The 24378-nt window shown below is 41.8% G+C and overlaps 1 protein-coding gene across 1 annotated transcript in view; it reads right to left on the bottom strand.

The window, feature by feature from the left end:
• The window catches only part of LOC124721278, a 210700-nt gene that overhangs the window by 94049 nt on the left and 92273 nt on the right, over positions 1-24378 (bottom strand). Inside the window, exons 2-3 of the mRNA XM_047246163.1 lie at positions 9955-10166; positions 3400-3462 (exon numbers count right to left, since the gene is read on the bottom strand). The gene's annotated coding sequence lies outside the window, so the exon portion shown is untranslated. The remainder of the gene's footprint in view (positions 1-3399; positions 3463-9954; positions 10167-24378) is intronic.

Genomic DNA, 24378 nt, shown 5'->3' with positions numbered 1-24378 from the left:
GCCCCACCCACAATCACTACCTGATCCTCTTTAGTAAAATCCCTACATAACCCCCCTATGTTAACAGTCACCTGAGCCAATCCTGCATTAGGCTTCACAATGCTGGGGACCTGGTACTCACTCCCCAGCACTTCCTGCAACTGCTGGCCTACACCTCTGCCATGAGAACTACCTAACAGCAGAACCTTCTTCTTCCTCTTCGACTTTGCAATTGTTCTAGCCACCGTAACTACTGAGGTCTGCTGCATACTTCCTACATCTACAGCTACTAGAGATTCCTCTCCACTAGACTCTGACAGTTGGTCATATCTATTGTAAACACCAATAGTAAAACTATCTGAAGATCTTCTTCTCCTAGCAGATCTCTTGCCAACAGCCAGTTCCCATTCCCCAACCCCCTTCTCCCTCCTCATCCTATCTAGCTCCTCCTGTGCGTTTTTCAACTGCACCTGATGTGTGTGATGTCCTTAATTTAGTTAGGTTTAAGTAGTTCTAAGTCTATGGGACTGATGACCTCAGATGTTAAGTCCCATTTCTAAAGAGTGGAAGAGGTGGTGTTATGGTACGGGGGTGTTTTTCACAACTAGAGTGTCGTCCCCTTATTCTGTTCAGAAAAACACTAGATTTGTAGGTGTATGAACACATTTTACAGCATTGTGTACTGTGTACAGCAGAGGAACAATTTGGAGGTGGTGATTGTGTATATCAGCATGACAGTGCACCTTATGATAAAGCAGCATTTCTGAGGTTATGGTTTGTGGACAACAACATTCCTAAAATGGACTGGCCTGCTCTCCTAAACCCAATGAGACACCTTTAGGATGAGTTACAATAGCAACCTCACTCAAGGCCCCAGCATCAATCACCACTATCTTCTCTGATTTTGGCTCTTGAGGAAGAATGGGCTGCCATAGCTCTGCAAGCATCAGATTATGTGCTGCATCATCATTTTGGGAGCTGCATATCTCTAATTGGTCTCTTGCAAGAGTATTAGCAGATATTTGTGACACCTTTAGTGCTCTCTAGCTGTTTATTGGTATCAGTTTTAAACAGAGGTTTTCCTTCCAGGGCTAGAGCAAACAAAGTTGTAAAAGGTGGAGTCTGGAAAGCTCATTTTGTTCCAGCATAAGGAATTTTTCTGAAAACTTCCAACTCTTAGTCTGTCCTTCCCTTAACAAATATATTGTATTCTCTACTCCATACAGAATGATTCCTCTATCAGTTAAAATGCTACAGGGGAGAGTAATAGAGGCTTAGTTTCATGTCCTAAGAATCCACCTCAGCTGCAATTAGGTCTACCTGTGTGCAGCAGTGGTACGTCTGAACATCTGGCATTTTAAGCATAAAACATGATTTGGTGTAAATACATGTATCTGAACACACTCTTTATGTGTTCTGGCAATATAAATCTATTTAAACAGTTGCTATTTTTTTCTCTTGAATGCGTTAGTAATTTTCTTTATTTTTAATTGTTCATTCTTCCTGAAGATCTTTCAAATTTATATCTACAATATCACAACATCCTTACAGAAGCTGAGTGTGTTATACTGTTCGCAGATTACATGATTGTATCTCAGATTGTTTTGAATAATTTTATTGCTTGTAGCAGTCTTCATCAGAAGGTTGCTTGTACATGGTCTTTTCACAGCTTTCAGGGTAATTCCTAATCCTTCCACCCCCTTCTGAATGTAAAATTAATTAATTTATTTAGTCTGAATTCTGGTGATCCATCTTGTGAATATACCACAGAGTATGGAATGAGTCAGTTTTACCAGTACAATACATTTCTCTCAAAACTGGCTTCTCGTCTTACAATAATTACAATAATAATAAATTATCTTGATACAATACTGTCCTGTTTTTATTTTTGGGTTTTATTTTATTTGAGACTTGTTCAGGGGTCCCTCCTCTTAAAGTATCTATATTTAATTTGGTTTTAGTACTCTCTGGTGGGTCTGGTGGGACACCCAAGACAAATGCAAGTAAGGTCTAGCTGGTGCCCCTGCCGTTAACTAATTTGCATTGGCCGTCATCTAGCCCATTGATTTGAAGTTCACATTTAGGCTGACATTCTTTTATAGACGTTTAAACTGTATTCATGAGCCAGGTGGTTCAGACAAGCTCCCTAAAACACACATAATGCTCCATTAGCATAGCAAACAGTGGTCATGGAAGCATGGTGGAGCTTACAATAATGAAGGACTGACCAGTTCTCAGCTTAAGAAACATGGGTTTAGCAAAACCACACTGGAATCCATCTAATGTTGACTGATCTGCTCATATTTAGCATCACCCAGGTGGATGCATAACTTAGGAATGCTAGGGATATACAGGGTGATTCAAAAAGAATACCACAACTTTAAAAATGTGTATTTAATGAAAGAAACATAATATAACCTTCTGTTATACGTCATTACAAAGAGTATTTAAAAAGGTTTTTTTTCACTCAAAAAAAAGTTCAGAGATGTTCAATATGGCCCCCTCCAGACACTCTAGCAATATCAACCCGATACTCCAACTCGTTCCACACCCTCTGTAGCATATCAGGCGTAACAGTTTGGATAGCTGCTGTTATTTCTCATTTCAAATCATCAGTGGTGGCTGGGAGAGGTGGCCGAAACACCATATCCTTAACATACCCCCATAAGAAAAAATCGCAGGGGGTAAGATCAGGACTTCTTGGAGGCCATCCAGAACTTTTCCCTTTGCACAAACACCCATTCTCTGTAAACTGTTTATACCAACGTTTAATACACCACCTATCAGGAGGTTTAACACCATACTTCGTTCGAAATGCACGCTGAACAACTGTCGTCGATTCACTTCTGCCGTACTCAATAACACAAAAAGCTTTCTGTTGAGCGGTCGCCATCTTAGCATCAACTGACGCTGACGCCTAGTCAACAGTGCCTCAAGCAAACAAATTTACAACTAAATGAAACTTTATAGCACCCTTAATTCGCCGACAGATAGTGCTTAGCTCTGCCTTTTGTCTTGCAGAGTTTTAAATTCCTAAAGTTGTGGTATTCTTTTTTAATCACCCTGTAGTTTGCATTGAACTCACACATACCAATGAAAAAATTTCCAGTCCCTTTTTATTTAAATCAGCTTACCTGTCACACAGGTAGAAGGTGAAACTAAGTGAAATCACAGTTGCACAAAAATGTGTATGCTCTTCATATCAATGAATGATATTTCAATATCATGTCCCACTTTTAAAGTGATTTCAGTATTTAAACATGGAATATGGCTTTAGGAAAAAAGTAGAAAATAAAAAATTGACATCACTGAATATAGCCCTTTAAGAAAACTAGAAAGTGTCATGGCCAAACAGAATAAATTAGGAATGCACCAGAAACATTAATTACAGTATCTAAAATTACAGTATCTAAAACATACCTCTGAACTGTGAGCAGACCATTCCACTTTTTCCTTTTCATCAAGTGGGCCAAAGTAACAACCCTGAAAGAAAAGCATTTGAGCAATGATAAAATAACCTTCTGAATTATCAATGTTGCGTGTGAACAACGTATGATAAATTTCACATTGCACACATACAAAAAAGTACTTTTGATACATTTTTGCCCTATTGTGAATCCAACTGTGAGCATGTTAAGAGAAGGATAGTTGCTACTCACTGAATAGCAGAGATGCTGGGTCACAGATAGACACAACATAGAGAATGTCAGAAAGTGAGCTTTTGGCCAACAAAAAAAAAAAAAAAAAAAAACACACACACACACACACACACACACACACACACACACACACACACACACACGAGACCACTGTCTGTGGCTGCTGTGGCCTCAGAGTCAGAGAGAGAGAGAGAGAGAGAGAGAGAGAGAGAGAGTTGTCAATGAATAAATGACTACTGGTGTATGTACAATAAAATCTTCTTGGGTTGACACGTGAGTCAATGTGTTGTTCGCTGGCAATGTTTCAGCAAGTTCCTTACTTGCCATCTTCAGGCAAAGTGTCGGGTTCACAGCTTGTCTGGATCTTTATAGCCACCGGACCAAAGGCTTCTCTGCATCCTTGGCACTGGTCAGGCCAATCAGACCGAGCAGAATCAGTGCAACAGCACGTGGTGGGGGGCGGCCACGAGCGCCGGGTCCTAGTGTCTTGTCTCGGTGCGACCTGTTTATTCCTTCCGCCACCAGTGACCTGCCTCAATCAGTGTGCTCTCATCTTATTCTTACTAAAGTTGTGTTCCACGTGGTGTTGAGTTGCAAGCCACTAACCTGGTTGACCAGGTTATCACCAACCTATATCGCCACTGGCTCTTTAATAATAGAGTCCCAGACACCTTTCAGTCTACAAAATCTCTTCATTTCTTCAAATTGAAATGTGTGTTCTTCGCTGAGGCTGTGCCCCACTACTGCAGATTTTTCATTTTGTCCAAGGTGAACACTTCTCACGTGTTCACAGATGTGTTGTATGATCCAATGCTGCATCTGTCTAATATATTGTTTTCCACATTCACAGGGAATGCTATAGACATCCAGTGTTCTTAGACCCACGTTGTCCTTCATTGAGCCCAGCATATTCCTGATTTTTGCTGGAGGATGGAAGATGGTTTTTATCTTATTCTTCTCCAGTATCCTGGCAATCTTAGCCAGGAGAGGCAATGTGTACTGGAGGAATGCTAGACTTTGGTTATTCTCTTCTTCCTGAAGGCCCCCCTCCTCCTCCTCCTCCTCCTTCTTCTTCTCCTTCTTCTTCTTCTTCTTGCTCATCTTGAGAGCACATCTAATCTGCATTTCAGTGTAGCCATTCATCTGAAAGGTTTTCTTGAGGTGCTTAATCTCAGTAGAAAAACTGTCCTTTTCGCATTTGTCATGAGCTCTGCAGACAAGGGTAGTGAGCATGGATTTCCATTGTGCTGGGTGATGGCAGCTGTTGGTGTTGAGATACAGGTCTGTGTGTGTTTTCTTTCAGTAGACCTAGTGTCCCAGTCTGCTGTCCATTTTCTTCTTTATTAGGATATTGAGGATGAGTAGGCACCCATTTTCTTCCAATTCCATTGTGAACTTGATATTCTCAGGTATGCTGTTCAGATGGTTGAGAAATTCCATTAGTGTGTCCTTGCCAAGTGTCCAGACCATGAAATTATCATCCATTTACCAATAAAAGACCTTGGGTTTAAGGCATGCTGTTTCCAAAGCGAAATCCTCAAAGTATTCCATGTTCAAATTGGTGATACATGGTACCGTTGGGGATCCCATAGCGACTCTATTCACCTGTTGATAAAACTTGCCCCCACACTGGTAATATGTGGTCGTGAGTGCATAGCAGAACAAGTCCACGGTGTGTTTATCAAAATGATTCTCCAGTAGTTTCAAGGAGTCCTCTAGTGGTACCCGCATGAAGGGGGATGTAACATCACAGCTTACCATAATATCATTTTTGTCAAGACACCACTCCTTGAGTGTCTTAACAAACTCTGTGGAATTCTTGCTGTGGTAGGGGCATTTACCCCCAAGAGGCTTGAGTAGTTGTGCTAGATGTTTCGCTATTGATTGTGTCTACTATCAGGCGTAGTGGTACATCCCTCTTGTGTATCGTGGGGAGGCCGTATAACCATGACTGAACTGGAGCTCTGGGGTAAAGCCTCTTTACTAAGTCCTGGTCCAGACCTGAGTTGTTGAGAAGACTAATGGTCTTTCTAGCCACAGCTGTTGTAGAGTCCTTCTCCACTTTTTTGTAGGTCTGGTCCTGCAGTAATGAAATAATCTCTTCATGAGGGTACCACTAGAGGACTCCTTGAAACTAGTGGAGAATCATTTCAATGAAGACACAGTGAAATTATTCTGCCATGCTCTCACGACCACATATTTCCAGTGTGGGAGCAAGATTTATCAACAGGTGGATGGAGTCACTATGGGATGCCCACTGACACATGTATCACCAATCTGTATATGGAATACTTTGAGCATATCACTTTGGAAATAGCATGCCTTAAACCCAAGGTCCTTTATTGGGTACACGAATGATACTTTCATGCTCTGGCCACAAGGACACTCTAATGGAATTTCTCAATCATCTGAGCAGTATACATGAGAACATCAAGTTCAAAGTGGAAATGGAAGAAATTGGGTGCCTACTCATTTGTGATATCCTAATAAAGAAGAAAATGGACAGCACTCTGGGACACTCGGTCTACTGAAAGGAAACATGCACAGACCTGTACCTCAACACCAACAGCTGCCATCACCCAGCACAATGGAAATCCATGCTCACTTCCCTGATTTTGCAAAGCTAATGACAAATGTGACAAGGATAGTTTTTTTACTGAGATTCAATATCTCAAGAAGACCTTTCAGATGAATGGCTACAACAAAACACGGATTATACATGCTCTCAAGATGAGCAAGAATAATAAGAAGGAGAACCTTCAGGAAGAAGAGAACAACAAAAGTCTAGCATTCCTCCCATATGCGGGGCCACCCATGGCCAATATCACTAGGATACTGGAAAAGAACAAGATAAAAACCATCTTCCATCCTCCAGCAAAAATCAGGAATATGCTGGACTCAATGAAGGACAACTTGGGTCTAAGAACATCAGGTGTCTACAGCATTTCCTGTGATTGTGGAAAACAATATATTGGACAGATGCAGTGTTGCATCACACAATGCATCTCTGAACATGTGGGAATCATTTGCCTCGGACAGTACAAAAAATCCACGGTAGTGGAGCACAGCCTCAGTGAAGTACACATGTTTCAATTTGAAGAAACAAAGAGACTGTGCAGTTTTTGGGACTCTATTATTAAAGAGGCAGTGGAGATATCGGTAGTGACAACCTGGATGGACGCTTCCAACTCAGCACCACATGGAGCACATCTTTAGCAAAAATAAGATGAGAATGCACTGATAGATGCAGGTTGATGGCAGTGGATGGAATAAACAGGCTGCACCGAGATGAGACGCCAGGACCTGGTGCCCGTGACTCCCGCCCCCCCCCCCCCCCCCCAACATGTGCTGCTGTGCTGATTCCTCTCATGCCTGATTGGCCCAACTGGCACTGAGGATGCAGAGAAGCCCATGGTCCAGTGGCTATAAAGATCTGGACAAGATGTGAACCTGACACTTCGCCTGAAGATGGCAAGTATGAAACTTGCTGAAACATTGCCGGAGAACAACACATTGCCTCTCCTGTCAACCCAAGAAGATTTTATCATAGAGATTTGCTGAGAATGCCTGCATTCTCAGAGTACCAGTGTAGTTTGTATAAATTTGAGCCAAAAGAAAGAAATACCTTGAGTTTATAAAAACAATAGTAATGAAGGTCATTAGAAGGCTGCAACATAGTCAATAGCTTAAAAAATGACTGTACAAGGAGATAACTGGGTATGCATTATGACTACTGTGATACTGAATTCCACCTGGTTGCATTATGGGCACCTGACATGGTAAGGAAAGTATATAAGTGAAACAAAGACAAATGAGGAAACATGTTGACATTGATCGTTATGGACCGGCACCTAGGAATGACTGTCTAGGAAATGGTGAAGCTAGTCAGCTGCTCAAGTGCATTGTCATAGTATATATGGGAAATGGTTGGAGGATGGTGAAACCACAAGCTGCTGTACATACTGCCTCATCACAGAACATGGAGAAGGCGGCTAGTCTGTTGTGTACTGCAGGATAGGAAGTGGGAGCTGAGTGGTAAAGTGTTCACTTTGTACGTGAAAAACCCCAGTATCTGTGCCAGATCAGATCACAGAGTACAATGTTGGTGCAGGCACTAATGTTTTGGAGCACACTATTCAGTGCACATTGTTTAATATGGGCCGCACAGCAAGCAACCCCTATGTGTTCCCTCGTTGACCCAGTGACACTGTCAGTTATGAATGCAGTGGGCACAAGATCATTGAGATTTGACCATGGATCAATGGAAACATGACACTTGGTCAGATGAACCAAATTTCTTATTATACCAGGTTGGTGGTCATGTCCAGATACCCAGTCATTCAGGCAAATGGCAGCTCAGAAAATGTACCGTATCATGGATGCAGGATGGTGGGGCCAGCATTATAATAAGGGGGGGGGGGGGTGATTCATCCAAGCATCCAATGGACCAAAAATAGTAATTGAAGGCAACATGATAGATGTAGACTACATGAACATCATTGTCAACTGCCTGCATCCTTTCCTTCTTCAAATCTTCCCCAATGTCAATGGCATCTTCCAGCAGGAAGACACAAGTCCGGAAGCATGATACTGTAGTTCATCAAGCATGATAGTGAACTCATGTTGATGCCTTGCCAACCAAATTTGCCTTATCTGACCCTGATAGAACACATCTGGAATGCTCTAGCGTAAGCAGTTCCACATGCACAAACCATCAGTTTTACAGTAATTTTCAGTAATGGAATGACCTGTGCACAGACAGCTGGTGTCTTATACCTCTGGACATCTACCAAGGACTTGTTGAATCCATACCACAGAGAATCACTGCTGTACTTGGACGAACAAGCTATTAAGCGAGCATTCATAATAGTTTGGCTGATCAGTGTACATAAAATGAATTAAATGGACTAAAGTGAAATGAATGGATCGGTGATGATGAAATTTGTGAAGCTGCATGAAATAATATCAGTGCAAACCATTCAGGCATTCTACATTTCCATTTATTTCATTACAGTGAATTTCATGCATTATATGTATATATCCCTTTTGACAGGGAAAGCTATCGTCCCCCACTGACTCCACTCACCCAGTGGTGCTTTCACACATACCTAGTGTTTGTAAATCATCATCATAGCTGAAAAAATGAATGAATGGCAATGAAAGTCTGAGTTAAGTCAGGAAGTATGCTCAGACAGCATAATATATATTAGACTGTTTAAGGACATTATAAAAACAGTCACTAGTAACATCATAGATCAAAAAACAGATCATCAAATGCACCAGACGCTCCTATTTAAGGGGTTAACATATTTAACAGTATCAATATTGTTAGAATATCTATCAATGTTGACTGCTTGCAAGAAATGTTAACAACTTCTAAAAAGCTGCATGAATGACTATCATGTGGCAATAGAATGATCAGGCATATTTAATTCATCAATTTTTTTCAAACTGTACATGGAAAGGCAGTTACCAAGCTAACTGAAAAGCCATTTCATATAGCAATTTCACTGCAACTGTTGTCTGACTTTTATAGTGGCACGATCACCAACTGATGGTTCACCCATACAATGAACACTGCCAAATTATATCCAAATGCAAGTTTGTTAACGTTGTTGCAGACCATGTTGCTTAGCATAACATTGCCAATTTCAGAGGATGATTCACAACCAAACTCACATGCATCATCTCTACAGAACATACACTATTATCAAATCATGTTGCTAACAAGACAAGCCAAGAGATCTGGAAATTTAATTTGACTGTGGACACTATGCTTGAGATAGAGAGTTATTGCCTATATGATGTAAGACATTGAGCCGATACACTTAAATCCAATGTTCTTATCTGGATATTCAATGTTGTTAATTAAGCTGGACTGTAAATGCAGCACTTGAAATAATATTTTGCATCATATAGACTGAGATAAGTGGTAATCCTAAACTACTTAAAAAATTTGCTCAAGGGCTTTGTGCAGGCATTTTCTGGGACAAATGAGATCAGAATTACTACTACTCATTCAATAGGACTCAGCACATTGAAAGTGCTGCAGATCATGTCAACAGTACAGAATTTAACATTTAATTCATAACAGAGATGCAGGTCTTAAATTTTTTGTATACAGCAGACATTATTCTGAAACAATTGCAGTCTCCTACATAAAAATCATCTCTTCATATATACATTGAGGTAGAAATATTACTGTACCAAGTGTTTCATTTACATAACTGTCACAGTTGTAATCACATGAAAGGAAATTAAGATTAGAAACAGTTTTACAGATTTTATTTTATACATTCTGTACAATATTACGAACCTGAATGTCCACATCATCTTCCTCTTCAACATCTTCAATCAGTTCACCATGAGCACAGCTGTAGGCAACACAGTATTTTGAACGCCTTTGTGGTGAAGGTGAGGAATCAGGAGAGCCAAGTCGTGACCTCGACCTCGGCCAGTAGTAATTGTACAGTTTATAACAGACTAAGCTCCCAACGCCCAACAGCAGAATGACACCGCTTGCTTTCACTGTAAGAGACAAAGAACCTTCATAAGACACAAGATATGTGAAGAAGGATGGGAACAGAAAATTTTACATTTGCATCAGAGCAACTGTTCAATGCAGCAACAGCTAGTCTCAGTACACTGAAGGATGTATCATTTTTTCCTGCACTGTCTCAGATATCTCGGTTGTCCATTGTATAATCCCTACTGACCAAGACCTCTTCAGCTACTGCTGGAGTTCCATACACTATTGAACGCATATAACCCTGTAGGAGGAAATGCAAAGGAGTGAGGTCCAGTAATCATACTGATTATGGTACCTTAACTCCACCTCCCCCTCCCCCAACCCCCTTCTTCCCTGCCTTTCAATCCATTGATGAGGACATCTGTTGTTCAGGACTTCACGGACATTAATATCTAAGTAGCATGGTGCACTGTAGTGTTGAAACCTTATTCATTTGTGAACAGCTAGAGGCACTGTGGTATCACATCTCAATGAGCATCAAGCAACTTACCCTACTCAAATGAGGTGGCAGGAAATAAGGTTCTACCAGCTGGTCTTGTACTGTTCCAGATCACAAGCTGATAAAACATAAATGCTGATGATCTGACATGGGTGTGGGGTACAGATTTTCACCACTCCAGGCACAGAAGTTACATGCGCTGAGCCTGACAGTCATATCTTTGAACTTTTACTATGAATTTAATTTGTTTCTATAAAGTAAACATAAAATAAAAAATAATTGCATAGCATTGTTGGATGGGATACCCAGAGAAATAAGTTCAGTCATCTAACCAGAAAAGGGTTTCGCCCTCAGAACACAGTGGCTCCTTTCCTTATGGTGTCTGAGAGTTGTGTCTATCTGTTAAGTGTAGTTGGTTGTAATGGATGTGTGTATAGTGAAATATCCTGCTTGTGTTATATGATGACAAAAGAAGGGAGAGGGTGGAACCCAATGCTGGCCTACTTCTTTTGAACCAGCACAGAGCTTAAGTCCACATTTGATGAATGGATCACCACAACATTAGTATATGCCCTCACTCAGTGAGACACTGTGAGAAGTTTGGCATTTAATACAGGTGAATTATTTAATTTATTAATTATTAATTAATAAATTAACGGATTATTTAATTCTGGTGAACAGCAAAATACTGATGATGAAAATTTCATCCACAACTGTGTATTAGTTGCCTCAGTTATAGAGACAGGTATGTTGCCATTAGGGGTAATTATTTTACATCAGTAAAAAGCTAAACATTCATTCATGAGCATTAATTCTTTATCTCACAGTTACCAATTTGCGATCCTCTTCTGTCTGTGTAATTTTGACCCCAATAATTTACGAGATCAAAAAGGTGTTATTACTGGGCACTACTAGCTAGTCATGGATGGAATGTCAGAAATGGCACAGAACTCTTTGAGAACTGATTATCTGGTAACTTATTCTTTTAAGTAAAGTACAGGGCTTACAATATTGCCTGTAATTTGGGCATCTTTGCCAAAGGATCTTTGAAAAGAAGATCATGTGGTAGTAGTAGGAGTGGGGTGATATGCTCTGGATGATGCATTATGTGTAAAGTGTTAATGCATGGCTTGGAAAATCACTCAGAAGAGAAAGACTCCCTCATGCACATTAGGGTTTGCATCTGAGTGCTTCTGGTAAGAGACTAATTACACAGATAATTGCCATAATCACCCAGTCTGACAAATGCAGTATCCATTCAGTCCTAGAGATTTCCAATGTGTTCTCTAAATGGAGCTTAAGAATATTCATAGTTTCTACCATAAAAGACAGTCTCCAAGTTTTCTAAGCAGATTCTTGCATGATATGAGGCATCTTTGTTTGACAGTCTGCCTGTGGTTTCAAGGCTTTTTTACACTCTCCTCCCAGTTAAAAAAAGTCCATTTACAATTTACACTCCCTCCTTTGTTATACTATATGTCTCCTGTTAGTCTGATGTCATCTGAGCAGTATTCATGTATATACTATACAGCTTCCCATTATCCTATTAATGAACTTTAGCCTGTGAATTTACCAGGACACATATCTACACATCGTGAAACAAGTCTGCCAGATAACTGGTGGAATTGTTTCATGTCATTAAGCACTGGTTGAGTAATTAAATCGTCCATAACATAAATATTTAATCGCTCTCTCATTAGCATTTCATGTGGATTCGTACCGACTGTGAGGAAATTCTTTCTTTTCAACCTGGCCAAAAACATTTGGGGTTTCTCCTGTTGCCCACTCACAAAAACATATATTACACCGATGAAGTCTCATGGTTGGAGATGCCTTTGAAGTCGAGTGTCTCCTACAGTTGTGGGCAGTCTGAGCTACTCCCTAACATGTTCTATTTGGGACAGATCTGGGAATCTTGCTGGCCATGGGAATATCTGAGAATCATGCAGACAGTTCACAGAGATACATGTTGTATAGAAGAGCATTACCCTGTTGAAATACCACCAGGGTACTGCTGCATGACAGGTAACACATGAGGACACAGGATGACTGTGACGTGCCAGTGTGCTGCCAGAGTTCTCTCAATCACGACCAGACATTACCTGAAGTCACACCCAATGGCTCCCTGCTCTATGATGTCAGGAGTAAAACTCCTGTGCCTCTCCAAAACATTAGAAGAATGGGACCTCTCCCAAAGTCACTGGCATACTCGCTGACGATGGTCATCCAGGGTAGTGCAGACCATAATGCACCACTGAACACAATGTGAAGTTATTCTCCGATCCCACTCACAGCACCACCCCAAACACAGCTGTTTGGGTTGTCGTGTTACTGATAACCTACTCATGGGACAATAATTCCCTTGTCTGGCTGCTGCTTGTCTTCAACCAATGTTGTGTGATGATACAGGATGTTGGTGGGAATCCATTACTTATTTTCAGTTGGCAGGGGCAGATGTGAAGGGGTTACGATGTGCTTGGTGCTCATTATGACTATCCTTCTTTGGAAATGTCAGATGTGGTCGACCAGAACCTTGATGCGTATGCTGCCCTCACGTTCCTACTCAGTAAAGTATCAGGCCACTGTCACCTTCGAATGCCCCACAAATCTTGACATTGTGCGATTTGAGCAACTGGTAAAATGGAGCCCCACAATGAGGCCCTTTCGAACTCTTGTCAGGTGACAATAACGCCGTCCCACATGACTATGCAACATCTTCGTGTCCTTCACAGTGATCACTCAACAACTGAAAGTGTTCACACCCCCTTGTATTTTCTACCAAGCCTGGTTACGACACGAAACATGAACAACGTTAATGCCCTCTGACGGCCGCTCTGTCTGTCACATAGAATAGCAACTCTAATCATTCACATACCCACCGATGGTGTGTATGTGTATGAGGTTAAAACTGACATCCCATCTTTTGTCAGGCAGCATATGTATGGATTGTAATAGAAAGCCATAAAGATATATGATTTTGTCCTCAAAAGAGATTGCATATCAAATATCTGTACGATCCATAGTTCAATTTGCTATAGTATATGGGCCCTGTATCAGGTTGGAGCAACAGGGAACACTGTATACAAAGAAGGGCGATGCTAAACGTCACAAGTTTGAAACTTCCTGGCAGATTAAAACTGTGTACCCGACCGAGACTCGAACTCGGGACCTTTGCCTTTCGCGGGCAAGTGCTCTACTACCTGAGCTACCGAAGCACGACTCACGCCCGGTACTCACAGCTTTACTTCTGCCAGTATCTCGTCTCCTACCTTCCAACCTTTACGGAAGCTCTCCTGCGAAACTTGCAGAACTAGAGTTCGAATCTCGGTCGAGCACACAGTTTTAATCTGCCAGGAAGTGTCATATCAGCGCACACTCCGCTGCAGAGTGAAAATGTCATTCTGGAAACATCCCCCAGACTGTGGCTAAGCCATGTCTCTGCTGTATCCTTTCAGGAGTGCTAGTTCTGCAAGTTTCGCAGGAGAGCTTCTGTAAAGTTTGGAAGGTAGGAGACGAGATACTGGCAGAAGTAAAGCTGTGAGTACCGGGCGTGAGTCGTGCTTCGGTAGCTCAGATGGTAGAGCACTTGCCCGCGAAAGGCAAAGGTCCCGAGTTCGAGTCTCAGTCGGGCACACAGTTTTAATCTGCCAAGAAGTTTCATATCAGCGCACACTCCGCTGCAGAGTGGAAATCTCATTCTGGTCACAAGTTTGTTTGACTGACGAAAAAGGGTAACATCATTCTGAAAATCTCAACTCGGAGACATTGGAAAAAAGATACCGTACATCTTACGAGAATGTACTTGGATAACTGAAAGAAATGTCTTTCAGGGTTAGAAACTAAAAATATTCTTCGGACCCCTACATATCTGAACAGTAGAGTATAGCTTATGCAGACGAAAATCAGGCAGATAACAAACAACTCGCACAGAAGAGTATAAGCAGTCTTTCTTCCTGCACTTAATTCCTGAATGGAATGGGAAGAACTGTATGCTACAATAAAAATTACCGTCTGCCTCACACTTCACAGTAGCTCGCAAAGTATAGATGTAGATACGAAATGCTGTTTACCACGAGCAGCAGCACATCATGTACAGCGACGTGATATGGTGTCAATGATGGTGGTGACAAATGGCTCTGAGCACTATGGGACTCAACTGCTGAGGTCATAAGTCCCCTAGAACTTAGAACTACTTGAACCGACAACACACACATCCATGCCCGAGGCAGGATTCGAACCTGCGACCGTAGTGGTCGCGCGGTTCCAGACTGTAGCGCCAGAACCACTCGGCCACCAGCGGCCGGAGATGGTGGTGACGAACTCCATTTGAAGTAAATGACATTCTTTTGCGAAGCTGTTCTCAGACTTTGGAGAGCGATTTAGCCACTTAATGCGAAAAAATACTCTGCTGTTGAAATTACTTCCTAACGAGACAACCTTGTGCAGTTGAGAGTTTCACAAACTTTATTATTACTGTAAGACCTACGTTTTGGGTTATTGAAAGGATTCCCAGCAGCTCAAACGGTCGTAAAGGCGAAACGTAGACACACCACATATAAATGTCAATTAGTAGATGACCGAATAAGTTTGGTCAGATAGTGAGTAACTGATCTTGGCTGCGTGTGCAGTCAGCACACTACTGGCTTTATTTGTGTTCTCACACTTACGTAGTTTCTAGAATAGCAAGAGCTGCACATTCTTCCAACTGTCCACTACATAGTTACATTGCCTCACACATGGCACAGCCATAGCATCATTGCATCGCTACCACCCCATGGAAGAAGATAATGTGAGGCCACTGTACCTTTCAGTGTTCACGTCCTCTATGCAAAAGAAATCGTTGTATGCGCTGAAGCGACAACAGCAACAGTCTTCACAGAGGATATGTTGAGTGCAGTCCTCTGGCAATCTCTTCCGTACTGTACTGTGGGACGCAAGTGACGTGTTCCACTGATGGTGCCTCTAAGGTGCACTCCTCCACCGCAGAGCTTAGTTACTCGAGGAAACTGGCTGCTTGCAAGTATATTGCAAAATATTACCTATTTACAAGTTCGATGCAGTGGTCACTTTATATCTAATTGCTGGGAAGGCTAGCTATATGACAAGTTAGTGACGGAAAGAGTCAGATTTCACTATTACGGTGTTCAGTATGCATCAATGATACTCTGGCAACTCAAATCGACAAACCAAGCACATGGCAAAGAACGCAAATATTGCGCTCTTAAAAATATAACGTTCTCAATAATGAAACTTCACATCATAATCACACACTTGCAAGGGCAAAAGTTGAACAAGAGATTCACATGAACATATTTTAGAGGTAAAGTCGCAATCTCATCAATCATTGGAAAATAAATAAATAACCTCGGAAATCACATCAAATCAGCGAAAGATCAGAGAAAACATTTTACTGGGCAGAAACGGTTGACGAGATTGCAAGATACGATCCCGGCGTGGGTGGTGAAATGATCTGAATGCAACTATAATGCAGAAGCCCGCGACTTGATGTCTCCCAGCCAAACAAACAAATTACTTCCACCAGACGAGACACAGTTTACGAATAAGAACCATTTACTTTACCTGCAACTAAACTAACGTTGTCGTTCCACTTTATATCTCTAAACATACGAACTGCTACCGAAAATTTCCGAGTATTTGAATACGACATGCAAATAACCAGCAGTACAAACTACCGTCGCTAGGTGGTATAACTGTGTCTTTCAACTGCCAATCTGCTACACAAAGTCATTGTTGAGTTCATCAGTCGAAACTTTGTTGCCAAGTTCTTCACACCGTGTTCTACTGTGAATACAAATTTCTAAGCGGCTGACTCGAAGAAACGACTGGTCGATATGATGTTTTGTTTCAACCTCTGCAAAAGTACAGCTGAGGCCCTCTGCATGTTTATGGAGGTTTTTGGTATGCAAGCTTTGAGCCAAGCGAGGACATTCGAGTGATTTAAGCGATTTAAAGATGCCCGATAGTCTGTAGATGATGACGAAGACTCGGACCGATTGTTACCATGCACAAACCCGGAAACGATTGCGAAAGTGCGTGAAGTCATCCACAACGACAGAGGGCGGACAACTCATGATGTCTACGAAATCATTGAAATTTCGTACGAGATATGTCAACACATTCTAGCAGTTGAACTGACCATGAAACGAATTACAGCAAAGTTCGTTCCTTGTCTTTCGAACGCCGATCAACAAGACCATTATATTCAGGTATGGACTGAACTCCAAACAATAGTTCTAGATGGTCCAAATTTCCTATCCTGTGCCGTAACTGCCTATGAATCAGCGGGGTACTGCTATGATACCGAAACACGCCAGTTGGTCGACAGCGCAACGGCGGCCCGGATAGTCACCCATCCTAGTGCTAACCACATCCGACAGTACTTAACTTTGCGAATCTGACCGGAACTGGTGTATCCACCGCGGCACGGTATTTGATACGTTCTTTAAATCATACTAAAGCCAATGTACAGTAGCTACACTGACAATAAGACAAAACTTTAGCTTTATTTTCAGTTTATGCAATTTATAACGTATTTACTACATTGACACATTTAATCTGGTCTGTGCAATATTTTCCGTCAACATAGTTCATTTAAGTAATTATACAATAATTAATTTCCATTAAATCTACTAACAAATTTATAGTAATTTTTTTTTGGGGAGGGCGAGACGCAACCTTGTCAGGTCTGCCAGGGACGCAGGATCACCCCAGTATGACCATGACAGAGACTTCCTGTGCAGAATTCCGTATCTCTTGCTTTCGAAACAGAATTTTTGTGAATATACGCGTTCTTCCTAATCAATGGAAGCTGCATGTGTTGACTTTTAATTGTGAAAAATCATTTAACGCAACAATGTGAATGCTAATTTGCAGCCACAAGGCTACCAGCAATGGAAGACGTTTTCCAGTCAAGACAAAAGTGAAGTTCTTAATGAGTCAGACACAGTTATAAAAAAAACCTTCAAGAGGCGTCGAGCTTCGTTTAGCCCTATATACAGGATGAACCCGAATTCCACAGACGAAATTTTCGGAGGCTGTTCAGATATATTTTCTGAGTATTTTGGTATAAAGGACGGGTAGTCTCCGGTAGCTCGTTACAGAGTAATTGCATTTAGTTTGATTTCTAACGCCCATTTGTATTTGTCTCTGCACAACACTGAAAAGATCCGCATGATAGTCCCAGTGTTGATGGTATGCGTTGTGTCTCTTGTTTAGGGGGAAAAAAACGTGTTCCATTCAGTCACAGTATCAGCTGTTGACAACTTTATTCTTCGCCCTCAATCTTGCCTTAGTGCTGCTCTCTACAGTCTTGGTTTAGTTTTTCCGGCAGTGTTACTTGTCTGATAACTGTGATACACAACAGTATGGATAGGTTTACTTATTATGAGTTGGCCAATATGCATCTTGTATATGGACTCACTGCATGCAGAACAAGAGCTGAGCAACGACGCTATGTCGAACGGTTTGTTACCGCAGCGACGGCAATCACACCACAGCGTACGTATTTGGTTTGATGGTTGTTATATTACTTTCTCTTTTATTTGAACAGATTTGTGATTTCATATTACAGGATTTTTTACTGATGTGAAGGTATTTTCTAAGAAAAAACAGAAAAATTTCATAATTACATTATTACTTTGTAACGAGCCACTGGAGATTATGAGTTCTGACGCCAAAATACTCAGAAAATATCCCTGAACAACATTCGATGTTTTACGGCGGAATGGCTTACAAGTGATGTAAGCTCCCAAGGTTACTTCGTTCTATTTCCATTTTTTTCATTCACTTATACTTTGGACGAAGAAAGGTTTATTTTAAGTTCTTTCAGAATTACCCACATTTCCCAGTACTTTCAGATATTTTATCCATATGTTTCTCACAGTCAGCTGCACAAGAGAAAGATTTAACCTGTAACAAATGAAAAATTATTTAATTATGACATAGTTCCGAAATCTCATTCGGAGCCTTTAATTTTCCATATAGCCAAAATGCTGAAATCAGTATCATACTAATTAAATTCGTTACGTATGGAAAAGCTTCCAGGCTTTATAACAGTTATTCACAATTACCAGAAGCTGCTTCTCACATACTATTAAGAGTCGCTAACAGGAGTTATAATACCCGCGACTAAATGGTTCAAATGGCTCTGAGCACTATGGGACTTAACATCTGTGGTCATCAGTCCCCTAGAACTTAGAACTACTTAAACCTAACTAACCTAAGGACATCACACACATCCATGCCCGAGGCAGGATTCGAACCTGCGACCGTAGCACTCGCGCGGTTCCAGACTGAGCGCCTAGAATCGCTAGACCACCGCGGCCGGCTGCGAATAAATGCCAAGGAGATTGGCCGGGATGGTGTGAGTGAATCAGAGGTGACTGAGGGAGCTTTTGGATCGTTGCCTCGGTTGGTATTTATGGCAAACAGCTCACTTCTCAAGTGCTCAAAACATCTTTTTCTAGGAAGAGGAAGTATCGTAGCATCACGAATGAAAATTAAAAATTGAATATTTCTCTCGCAGGTTGACAAAATTTGCTTACGCACAACAAGGAAAGCGAAGAGAGATGTGTGGAACAGGCATGTTCAGATTGTTATACCAAAGACAGTTTGCCGAGAATTTTATTGTTTAATGGTAACAGACAATCGCAGAAGCTATACTAACCTTTTTTTTTCTTTGAAAGTTCTCTTTCATTATATTTCAGTAACGGCACTATGCAGCTGATTGTTGCATAAGTTTATAACAGTGGCAAGTATCCCTCCAAACGGTGCTAAAAGGGGTGTCAAGTGTCAACCGATGTTTGTCTCTTAATAGCAGAAGTATTTCCATGATTTTATTGTTCTTTTATTTCATAATTTTATAATTTTGATAGTTAATAAATTCATTAACTCTGTGCAGAGGAAACAGATGTGCAGTTGCACTTAATTTTGCGATTATGGATAAATCAAAATAAATTTCAGCCAGAAAAGTTGCCGTTGTTTCTTTGCTTCTCAATAAAAAGTGATACATGCAGCGAGAAATGGATAAAAATTAAAACAGAAGATTTCGCAGAAAACTGGGTAGAATCAAGATTTGGTAAGAAGGAACTGTTCAGACGCAACAACAGGGCAACTGTGAATCAAAAGAATAATTTACCCTAGACCAATGAGAAAACTTGTAACAATGGTCACGGACATTTCCCACCAAATGAAACATTTAGGTGTCGGTGTGTCAGCCGTAACGGTAAGGAGAAGATCGCTCCAAGCTGGTTTAAAAGATTGTCGTCCGAGGAAATGGCAGATCACATCTGCGATGAAAAATACATGAGCTCAATGAGCCAAGGAACCTCTGGAATGGTTCAAATGGCTCTGAGCACTATGGGACTAAACATCTCAGGTCATAAGTCCCCTAGAACTTAGAACTACTTAAACCTAACTAACCTAAGGACATCACACACATCCATGCCCGAGGCAGCATTCGAACCCTCGACCGTAGCGGTCGCGCGGTTCCAGACTGAAGCGCCTAGAAACGCTCGGCCACCAGGGGCCGGCCTTCTGGAATGATAACTGAGCGAAGACAGGTATATAATTAAGATTAATGAAGGAAATACACCGATGAGCCAAAACATTGTGACCACCTGTTTAATAATGTACTGTTCTACTTTTCAAATGCATTACAACAGATATTCTGCTTGACATGGGTTCTACAAGTCCTTGATAGGATTACAGAAGTATGTGGCACCAGATGTCTACGCATAGGTCAAGCAATTCCAATAAATTATGGGACGGTGGTTTACGGGCATGCAGCTGGTGTCCAATGTGTTCCAATGCGTACAGATCAGGCACATTTGCTGGCCAAGATATCAATGGCAGCTCACTATAATGCCCCTCAAACTACTGTAGCACGATTCTGTAGTTGCAACGCCAACAGCTATCCTGCTGAAAGATGTCATCACCATATGTGGAGACTTCAAGCGTGAAGCGATGCAGGTGGTCTGCTATAATGTTCAAGTAGTTCACTGCTGTCACAATGCCTTCGATTACCACCACAGATCCCATGGAAGCCCAACTCAGTGTACCCCATAGCATAACTCTGCTCTCACTGGTCTGCATCTGTGGCGTGGTGCATGTTTCGTGCAGCCATTCACTTGGATGATGGCGTGTAAGGATCCAACCATAGGCGTGGTGTAACAAGTAATGCAATTCATTCGCCAGGCGACACGTTTTTATTGATCCACTATGAAAACCCAGTACTGTGTCCACTGCAATCATAACTGACGATGTCGTGTCAGTGGAGCTCCATGTTCAACAATGACCTTTGAACAGTGTGCCCAGAAACCTTGAGCCTGCACCAGCATTGTACTCTGCTGTCAGACCTGTCAAAGATAGCTACTTATCCTGAATTACGCAGTGGGGGATCCATCGACCTCTCCGTTTTGTGATGAGACGTGATCATCTAATATCATATGGCCTACTCTTTGTTTCACCATTCTTCAACCACTATCCATTGGTACTCATGATAGTAGTAAGCCAACAGTCGACAAGATTCACCGTTTCAGAGATTCTCGTTTACAGCAGCAGCACCACATCAATGTGCTCTTTGTTCAAACCACTTATATCAGTGGACTTCCGCATTTGCGGTCTGCATCTTCCCTATAATGACTATTCATCTCATTCCGCTTACATTCTTTCCTTACTGTGTCACAAGCCCATGATACCACCAGGAGGTATTCAGCCTCACATGGGCAATAGTCATAATGTTTTGGCTCATCAGAGTACATTTTTCCTTTGCTGTTCTTTGTGATAATCTGTTAAGACTCAAGATATTTTAATTCAGTAATAGGCATTTATAAGAACTTCATTTATTTATCAGATTCAGACTTTGGTGTTTATGACCAAGGTGTGCTTCACTGGTGAATCCATGGTCACTGTAAAGCAGAAAAACAGTCAGTACATCATTAGGGCTTCAGAAGAAGCATTAGAGGAAGAAAGTATTCAAAAGTAGTGGAGCAAAGACAGAACGAGTGTAATTGTTAGTGTAGGTTGCATACATTCAGGAGCAAACCCATTGTTATGCTAACTGATTTGCGATCCCCTGAGGATAATCGATTCTCCTGAGAAGTCCCCAACCCCTCCCTCCACTTGATTTATGACCCCCTGAGGACAATACATCCTTCTGAGAAACCCCCACCATCCTTATCCCCCTCCCTTCCCATTAACCTATTGTGCTGTTTTTCTCCCCTTCCCTCTAGGAAATCCCCCAGCCTTCCCCTCCACCCTCCCCCACCAGAAAAAAATCTGGAAAATCACACAGTCTGTGCAGAGCTGTTGGTGAGGAAGGTGCAAATATATCCCTGTCCATTAACTGAACGTCCTAATTATGTAATTGCACTGTTGCAGATTGGAGATGTTACCTTGTTGGAAAATTTTCATGTGTGTGTCCACCTTGATGTGCAGGGATCGACCGAACTAGTGCACAATGCCATCACCAGAGGATATCCCACAGCCCAACCCCTTCCCCTCCCACCCCATCCATCCTAGAAAAAAATGGCGGGAAAAATCGTTCAGTTTGTACTGAGCTGGTGGACTGGAAGGATCTCTTGACAGAAAATTCAACTACATGCAGAGGGCATAATAAAGCATTGTTTATTTACAAAATTCAATTTGCATACCAATTCACAGGGATTGGAACTCTTTATTTAGCACGAAAAGCTCATCATTCCCTGCTGTTTATTTAATTTTGGATGATGTAGGCCTTGTAAAATACATAAAAAAGAAGTAACTACATACATAAATAGGTAGCTTTTTTCTTATTGCACAAAGAATACTGTCACGAGATCGACATCAATATAAAACAGTCACTGCACATAATTAAACTGTTACATATCACGCTAAACATCTGCCAAAAAACCTTCTGATTGCATCATCCCCTGTATGAAATAATAATTAAATCAACACCCTATGCTGTCAACAGGCATTGATATATATCAACGGGGACAGTTGAAAATGTGTGCCCAAGCAGGACTCAAACCCAGGATCTCCTGCTTATATGGCAGACACTCTACCCATCTGAGCCACCGAGGGCACATAGGATAGTGCGACTCCAGGGATTTATCCCTTGCATGCACCTCATGAGACCCACATTCCAAACTTAATGTCCACACACTACATTCGTAGTTCCCCTGCCCATTACACTCATTACTCACGGCAGACAATCTTACCAAGTCCCATAAAAGTTTTGGCAATATGTGTGTATCTGCACAGAAGAAGAAGGTCAATGGCCCATTAGCCTTAACTATATGAAGACTGCATCTGTTCTTTTGGAGATGTCCAAAAGAACAGATACCATCGGTGACCATGCAGCGCTCTAGAATGAAATGATAATTAAATCAAGACCCTACACTGTCAACAGGCGTTGATATACACCAACAGGGACAGTAGAAAATGTGTGTCCCGACCAGGACTCAAACCCAGGATCTCCTGCTTACATGGCAGATGCTCTATCCATCTGAGCCACCGAGGCCACAGAGGATGTGCGACTGCAGGGATTTATCCCATGCATGCTCCCTGTGAGACCCACATTCCCAACTTAATGTCCACATACTACATTCATTGTGCCCCTACCCATTACACTCATTACTCGCGGCAGACAATCTTACCGAGTCCTGTAAGAGTTCAGGCAGTACGTGTGCATATGCACAGAAGAAGAAGGTCAATGGCCAGTTAGCTTTAACTATATGAAGATGGTATCTGTTCTTTCCTGGTGTCGAGTTAATTAATTAGTCAATAAATTTGGTAGTCCATTTGCACTGTTTCCAAGACAACCACAGCCCAGCATTTTGTGGAGGGCTGGGGATTTACCAGGTATCTGCTAGTTTCTTGAGCACAAAAGAGGGCTTGGTGTGGTTTCTGGTGGCATGCGACAGATGTTCGCTGGTCAGGAAGTAACTACTGGAGGGAGGGAGCGAGAGAGAGAGAGAGAGAGAGAGAGAGAGAGAGAGAGAGAGAGAGAGAGAGAGAGAGAGAGAGAGAGAGAGAGAGATATGTGTTTTTACAGGAATTTCCCAGTACTGAATATCAAAGTAGTTGTATTTCCTGCAATGGGATCCTTCCAGTACACCAGCTCAACACAGGCTGAGCGATTTTTCCCTCAACTTTTTTCTGGTAGGGTTGGGGTAGGAGAGGGTGATGTATCCACTGGTGGTGGCATTGTGCATTAGCTCAGTCAACCCCTCCATGTGAAGGTGAGCACACACTCAGATATTTTCCAACAAGACAACTCCTCCATTCTGCAGCAGTGTATTATGTAATTAGGATGTGTAGTTGCTGGACAGGGTAATATTTGCACCTTCCACAGCAACAGCTCTGCACAGACTGGTGGTTTTCCCACCAGTTTGTTCTGGGGTTGGGGGAAATGGGGGAGAGGAAGGCTGGTGATTTCCCAGAGTGAGAGGGTTAGGGGGAAAAGTAGTGCAATAGCTTAAGGGGTAGGGGGGTTGGGGAAGGGCAGGGGGGTTTTCTCAGAAGGGTGTGTTATCCCCAGGTGGGGATCATAAATCAAGCGGAGGGGACAGGCATGGGGTTTCTCATAACGACTGATTATCTATTGGGGTTCATAAATCAGTTAGCAAAAAAATAGTCTTGCTCCTGAATGTACGCATGTGTGCAACCTGCACCAACAAATTGTGCTCGTTCTCTATTTGCTCCACTACTTTCAATACTGTATGAAAAACATCCAGCGTCAGTAATGGTGTGCTGTGTGAAGTCTGTTA

Source organism: Schistocerca piceifrons, chromosome X (genome assembly GCF_021461385.2).
Source record: "Schistocerca piceifrons isolate TAMUIC-IGC-003096 chromosome X, iqSchPice1.1, whole genome shotgun sequence".
Classification (NCBI taxonomy): Eukaryota; Metazoa; Arthropoda; class Insecta; order Orthoptera; family Acrididae; genus Schistocerca; species Schistocerca piceifrons.
Note: the sequence above shows the minus strand (reverse complement) of the source record. Positions and strands in the feature narration are given on the sequence as shown.